We start from the raw sequence: 8,163 nt of genomic DNA, 5'->3' as shown, positions 1-8,163 counted from the left end.
GGGTTGGGTATTAGGAGAGCCTACATGCAGAACACTCTCCTGTTCGCAAGATAGAAGAGGCAAGGGATCTTGGGGGAGGGCCCAGGGTTTTGTCCCACTGTTGAGGTTCTAGAGAGTGTGGTGTCCTGTTACATGGTAATATACTCACGTTTTATTGTCCTCAGTCTGGATTAGCATTTTCAAAAGGCAGAGACTCAATTAATATTCATCTAACTTCTTCTGGTATTTTTCTGTTTATAGTTGGTATCAATCTTGGCAAAAAATAATTAAAGACATATTTCAGCCTAGTATAATTTTATTAAAATGTTTTGTCCTCTTAGTTAATAAGTAAAACAATGCCATCTTAAATTTTGCATGCAAATAGAAAACGCTTTACTGAGTGAGGTAACCCAGACCCAAAAAGAGGAATATGCTTTGTACTCACTCATAAGTGGATTCTAGCCATAATTAAAGGACTTCGAGCCTATAATTCATGATCCTAGAGAAGCTAAATAAGAAGGTGAACCCAAGAAAAATCATGTAGTTATTCTCCTGGATATTGGAAGTAGACAAGATTGCCAGGCAAAACGTGAGTGCATGGGGCTGTGGAGGGGTAGATGTAAGGGGAGATGGATAGAGAGAAGGGAGAAGTGGAGAATTCGGGAGAGCTTGATGGAATGGGATGGGTGGGGTGGAGAAAGGGTGGATATGGGAGCAGGGAAGTAAATATCTTAATTAAGGGAGCCATTTTAGGGTTTGTAAAGGATTGATTCTAAAGGGGTTCCCAGGTCCAAGGACAGGCTCCCAGATTATTCCTTGAGCAGCAGAGGAGAGGGTGACTGAACTGACCTTTTCCCATAGCCACACTGATGAATATTTTGCATATCACCATAGAACCTTCATCTGGCAATAGATGGAGATAGAGGCAGAGATTCACAGTGGAGCATTGGACTTGGCTCCCAAGGTCCAAATGAGGAGCAGAAGGAGGCAGAACATAAGCAGGGAAGTCAGGACCACAAGGGGTACGTTTATCCACTAAGACGGTGGGATTGATCTAATGGGAGCTCACCAAGGCCAACTGGACTGGGAGTGATGGAGCATGTGATCAAAATGGATACTATGAAAGTGGCTGGCAATGAAGGCTGACTGAGAAGCAAAGGACAATGGCACTGGGCTTTGATTCTACTGCATGGACTCACTTTCTGGGAGCCTGGTTTGTTTGGATGCTCACCTTTATAGACCTGAGTGGAGAGGGGAGGACCTTGGACTTCCCAAGGGACAGGGAACTCTGACTAATCTTAGGACTAGAGAGAAAGGGGGAGGTGGGGAGGCAGAGGGAAAAGGGAGGTGGGGAGGAGGTGGAAATTTTTAAAACTTGTTTAAAGCATCATTCATACCTGGTGGATACATACTAGCAATGTTTGATCATCAAATGTAACAGGTCTTTCCAGAACAGCATAACAACTCTCACCAAGTACTTGGTCTTGGAAAATCGAATAAACTCTAACACTGTCTTGCTTTTTGATCCCACTAGCCTTGTTTCTCCACAAATTGTTCCAGTTTAAATGAGGACTGGATTTCAGAACTGATTTAACTAAATCATTCCAGACTAGTGGAGAAATTATCTTCCGTGTGAACCATGAAGATAACATCTTCTTCATAAGGGTGATTATATATGATATTACATTATTGTCTCCTTAAATCATTTCATGTCTAACATTTCTTTTCATCTTTAAAATTTTTAATCTCATTTTCCTAACATCCACAGTTCTCTGCCACACCTTTCCTACCTCCTATTCCCAGGACAACCACCATTCACTTCCTCCAATGGTAAGGTCTTCCACGAGAAGTAAACAAACTCTGTCACATTAAGTTGGGTCAGAACCAATCCCTTGCCTCCTGTATTATGGCTGAGTGTAGCAACACACCATAGGTGAAAGGCCCTATAAGCTAGCTCATACACTAGGAATAGATCCCGGTCCTTCTGCTAGGTGCCTCACAGATAGTCCAACTTTCAAAACCATCTCCCACACATGCAGGAACTAGTTTGACCCAATTGAGTCTCCACAACTCTTGGTTTAGTGTTTCCCAGTTTTCATAAGCTTGAGTCATTTCTCCACCATGAACTTAACCTACCTCAGTCACATATTCCCACCTCCCTCTTGTTGATTGAATTACAGGAACTAATCCTGGTCACTAGTTGTAGATCTCTGTACCTGATTCTGTCAGTTGCTTGATAAAGGCTCCATGATGATAAGTGGGTTATTCACCAATTTGATTACGGAGAAAAGCAAGTTTGGTCTCCCTCTTCACTTTTGCTAGGAGTCATAGATGCTGTCTTTCTTGTTGATTCTTAGGAATTTCCCTAGCACCAAGTTTCTGTCTAACTCCATTGTGCCTCTCTCTATCAATATCTGTCTTTCATCCTTGCCCAATCTATCCTTCTCTCCCCTCACACATTCTGTTACCTCATGTTCTCTCACAATCCTTTGGATTAAGTACCCCTTTGGTCCCAGTTTACCCAGGTGCTCTCATTTATTTCCCCTTCCCTGGCTGATCCATGTGTCCATCTTAGGGTCTTCCTTGTTACGTAGATTTTCCAGAGCTATGAACTGTAATGTGATTATACTTTTCTTTACATCTAATATCCATTTATGAGTTCATACATATACTGTTTGTCTTCCTGTCTCTGGGTTACCTCACTCAGATTGGTTTTTTCCTATGTCCATCACTTTGCCTGCAAATTGCATGATGTCATTTTTTTCTTACTGCTGAGTAATATTCTATTGTGTAAATGTACCACACCTTCTTCATTTATAATTCAGTTGAGGGTAATCTATGTTGTTTCTGTGTTATGACTGTTATGAATAATGCTGCTATTAATATTGTTGAACAAGTTTCCTTGTGATATGATTACTTTTTAAATATGTACCAAAAAGTTGTATTGCTGGGTATTGAAGAGGACTGATTGTCAATTTTCTGAGAAACAACCAGTCTGATTTCTAAAGTGCTTGTACAACTTTGCCTCCCACCAGCAGTGAAGAATGGTCACCTGATCCAATATCCTCTCCAACATATGCTGTTTTCAGAACCTTTGGTCTTAGCCATTCTGATAGGTACAAGATGGTATCTCAAGTCATTTTAATTAGCATTTCTGTGATGAGTAAGGATGTTCAGCAATAACTTAAAATCTTTCAGCCATTTGAAATCCCTCTGCTGAGAATTCCCATTTTTGCTCTGCACCCCTATTTTAAAATGAATTATTTTGTATTTCTACATCTAGTTTTTTGAGCTCTTTATGTATTTTGGATCTCAAACTCTGTCATATTCAGGGTAGGTGAAGATCTTTTCACATGCTGTAGGCTATTGTTTTGTCTTATTTACTGTCTCCTTTGCCTTAAAGAAGCATTTCAGTTTCAGAAGATCCCATTTATTGATCATTGCTCCAAGTGTCTTTTTGACTGCTGCAATAGTTAGAAAGTTGTCTCCTGTGCCAAACAATTCAAGCATATTTCCCCATTTCTTTTCTATGTGATTCAGTGTGACTGGACTTTTGTGGAGGTTCTTGATCCATTTGGACTTGAGTTTTGTGCATGGTGATTGATATGTATCTATTTGCAATATTCTACATGTTGACATCCAATTATTCCAACACAGTTTGTTAAAGATGCTTTCTATTTCTCTTGTACCATCTTGATTTCTTTGTCAAAATCCAGGTGTTCATAGTTATGCTGAATAACGTCAGGGTCTTAGACTCACATCCGTTGGTATACATGTTTATATTTATGCGATTAATACCCTATTTTTTAGTTTATCTGTTTTAGAGTTTGGAATCACTGATTGTGAGGCATCCAGAAGTTCCCTATTTGTACAGAATTGTCTTAACTACTCTGTGTTGACATAGATTTCTTTCCCTCTGAATTCTGTAGCCTTTCACTCCCAAAGAAAAACACAGACATTTACATTAATTTTAAACTTATTGGTCTATTAACTCAGGCTTCTTATTGACTCATTTAACTTATATGAGCCTATAATTCTTGTCTGTGTTAGTCTGGAGGCTTGGTACATATAACAACAAGGCATTTTCATCTTGCTTCCTTAGCATCTGGGTAACGGCTATAGAGGAACAGTTTCCTCTTCCCAGATTCTCATGTTCTTGTAACTCCACCTCTACTACCTACCTAATTGCCTACACTTTCTTCCTGGCTATTCACCAGTCAGCATTTTATTAAAATAACACAAGTGACAGTATACAAGACTATTGTTCCATATCACTTCCCCCCCTTTTTTCAACACAAGAACTTTGAATCTAATCTCCTTTATTTTTATTTTTTCCCAAACATTATCTGTAACTACTTGTAACCAACACTCTCTACAAAGACAAATATCCATAATAATTTTTTCTGACTGTGGACATAATTTTTTGGTTTCTTTCCTACTGATTCGAAGCACTGATAATCTTATGAGAACCTAAAAAAAAATTGAAGATTGTTATAAAGTCCTGACTGGAATATTCTGTGAGGCTTGATTATCTCAGCAGAAAGTGTTTAGGTTGTTCTAGATGAAGAACTCACACATCTTGGCCATTGGCTCCTATTGAAGATTTCGCAGGGAGTCTTCTTTGATCAAACTTGATTTTTCTTAAACCAGAATAAATCTGCAGCCTCTAACTTCATTTAGAAACAAAAGGAAATCCTCTTCCTCATAGTAACCATTCTTTTAACTCATATTTTAAAGTCAAAGCATTTTCAAAATATATATTTTCTATCAAGCCAGAAGCATTTATGAGCAAATGCGTTTCAGCACCTGTTGCTCCTTTCTCAGCTGTTAAACAATTCAAAAGTAACATAATAATATACAGTATCAAGGCTCTCTGTGTTTTTCATCTTTACATGGCTTTATTTTGAAGTCTTTTTATTCTTTTTCTTTTTAATTTTTGCTTTTTTGAGACAGGGGTTCTCTGTGTATTGTTGCCTGTCCTGAAACTCACTTTGTAGACCAGTCTGTGCATGAACTTCCAGAGATCCACCTGCCTCTGCCTTGCATTGCTAAAATTAAAGGTGTGTGCCACTACACCCAACTTCTCTCACTCTCTTTCTCTCCCAGACTACTTATAGTTTTAGACTTACTATAAACTGTTTAGAGGTTATTGATTATTGTTTTAATCTGAATCTATCTTTACTCCATATCTCTTTTTGACAACATGAGTCTTTAATTTGATAAGTGATTTTGTTATGATTAAGACCTTGGCTTTTGTTGCAAGGAAGGGCTGTTTGTTCATCCTGGCCACCTGGCTAGCTTAGCCCTGAAATAACCACATAGAAGCTGTACTAATTAAATCATTGCTTGGACCATTAACTCTAGTTTCTTATTGGATAATTCTTACATCTTAATTTAACCCATTTCTATTAGTCTGTGTATTGCCAAGTGGCAGTGGCTTACTGGGTAAAATTCTCAATGTCTGTCTCTGGTGGATCCATGGTGTCTCTCTCTGAATCTTCTTATTTCCTCCAGGAATTTAGTTCTGTCTTCTCCACCTACCTTAGCTCTGCCCTATGAGGCTGAGGCAGTTTCTTTTTTTATCTTTTTTTTCTTTTTTTTTTGTTATGAGAAAGTAATTTTATTAAATTATAAAAGTTTCCATTTCTGCCCCTCCTCCCAACACCCTCCCACTCCCCACACTCCCTCTCCTCCTCCCTCTCCATCCCTAAGAGCAGTCAGGGTTTCCTGCTCTGTGGGAAGTTCAAGTTCCTCCCCCCTCCCTCCAGGTCCAGGAAGGTGAGTATCCAAACAGACTGGATCCCCAAAATCCAGTATATGCAGAGGAAACAAGTCCCAATGTCATTGTCAATGGCTTTTCAGAAAGATTCTGGGCCAGCCACATTCAGAGAATCCGGCCACATTCAAAGAATCTGGTTAGATCACGTCCTCGTTCAGTCCTAGTCCAACTGGCCTTGGTGAACTTTCATTAGATCAGTCCCCTTGTATCAGTGGGTGATAGCATCCCTCACAGTCCTGATTTACTTTTTCATTTTCTTCCTCCTTCTGCTCCTCATTTGGACCTTGGGGGGCTTGAGGCAGTTTCTTTATTCATTAACCAATATAGGCAACACACAAAGGGGACTCCCACATGACCTCCCCTTTCCTGTTTAAATAAAAAAGAAGGTTTCAACTTTAACATAATAAATTTACATATAACTGGTATCAAGCAAGAGTTACAGTTACAATATCTCTATTTACTTTATCTTTTATCATAACTAAGAAAAACTACAGCTATAACTATCCATCTATTTTTCAGTGACTCCAGAAGGATAGAATATTACCTAAGTAAACAGGAAATGCATTGGAAGCAACTTCCAAAACTCTAGAATTGACAGAGACATCCCACTGCCTGAACAGTCACCCAAAGTTCTTCTGTACCAATGGTGCATACATCTTTGACCTTCAGGCTCACCTTATCCAGCAGACTTTATCATAAACAGGAGATTTCAAAGACAGTTCAGTCACTTTCATCTGTACCCTGCAGAATATCTTGCAGAGTCTTTTAAGAAGCAGAAATCCTGAAGGATCATCTCACCTTCAGGCAAGTTCAACAGTTTTGTTTGTTTGTTTGCTTGTTTGTTTGTTTTTGCGAGTACTGCATGTCCAGTTCAGCTGTTCAGGCAAGAGCGGTTTCATGCTCAAATGGCTAAGGAGCCTCTTCGATGCCCATCTTCCTCTCAAAGTATTTGGTGCTGCCAGGAGCAGATGTGTCTCACTGTCATGAAAAGTCCTAAATTCTTAAAACATTTTAAATGCGATATTCTGAAAGGCTCTGGAAGATTTAAAAAAACCTAACTAACTGAAATATATCTCATCTCTATATATTTAGAAAACCTAATTAACATGACTATAATCTTGATTATCATAGATGACTGTCTATTAACATATATTTTTAAATTATACCTTATATTTTTAAATGAACTACACAATTGCAGTACCTTAATCAAGAGCAGAAATATACATATAACAAAATTGACCTTAAATTTGTATCAATAAATCAAGATCCATACCAAAGGAAATTATTCATAACAATAGAATATCATTTTTAAAATATAAAAGAATATTTATAAATAATATTTGGGAAGATGGGCATAATTTTGTCCATACTGCACTCGGCTGTTTGGAGTGCTGTTATTTCCTGGTGTATCCTATGTGTAAATGAGATGAGCTTGCCACTAGCAAACAGGGCACACCCAAGAAAATGCTGCTACTAAGAAGCCATTCTTAGCTATGTTCTCTTATGGCTAGACTTACTGCCAAACTCTCTCAGGTTTTATGTGGATTTAGTTGTCCATGTTGCCACCATTTTTTGGCAGAGTTTTTGTCCCACCAGAGGTTTCTGTCCCACCTGGTCCCACAGCAATTCAGTCACAAGGAAACACACAGAGGCCTATATTAATTATAAATTTGTTGGCCAATTAACTCGGGCTTTCTTATTCACTAACTCTTACATTGTACATTAGCCCATTATTGTTGCAAGGGGCTGCTCAGTCATTCCTGGCTGCTTAGCCCAGAAAGAATCACACAGAAACTGTATTCATTAAGTCACTGCTTGGTCCATTATCTCTAGCTTCTTATTAGCTAATCTCTTACATATTAATTTAACCCATTACTATTAATATGTATATCACCACGAGGTCGTGGCCTACCAGCAAAATTTCATCATGTCTACTTCAAGCAGCATCTCCATAGCGTCTCTGACTCCCCCTTCTTTCTCCCAGCATTCTACCTAGCTTTCCCTCCTACCTAGGTTTTTCCTTGCTATAGGTCCAAAGCAGTTTCTTTATTCATTAATGGTAATCAGAGTACAGAGAGGGGACTCCAACATCATATTATTCTTGTCTGTGTTAGCCACTTGGCTTGGTACCTTTATAAGTGAGGCATTCTCATCTTCTTTCCTCTGTGTCTGGGTGACAATTGCAGTCTGATAATTTCCTCTTCCCAGAATATTATTGTTCTCATTGGTCCACATCTACTTCCTGACTGGTTGTATTGCCTATGCTTCCAGCCTGCCTACTGGTCAATTAGCATTTCATTCAAATAATAGAAATGGCAGGATGCAAGACCATTGTCCCACAGCAATTTTGTTTTCTTTTTCCTTATGAAGTTGAATATTATTTTTTCTTATGCAAAGAATTGTGT

Source organism: Myodes glareolus, chromosome 3 (genome assembly GCF_982192425.1).
Source record: "Myodes glareolus chromosome 3, mMyoGla1.1, whole genome shotgun sequence".
Classification (NCBI taxonomy): domain Eukaryota; kingdom Metazoa; phylum Chordata; class Mammalia; order Rodentia; family Cricetidae; genus Myodes; species Myodes glareolus.
Note: the sequence above shows the minus strand (reverse complement) of the source record.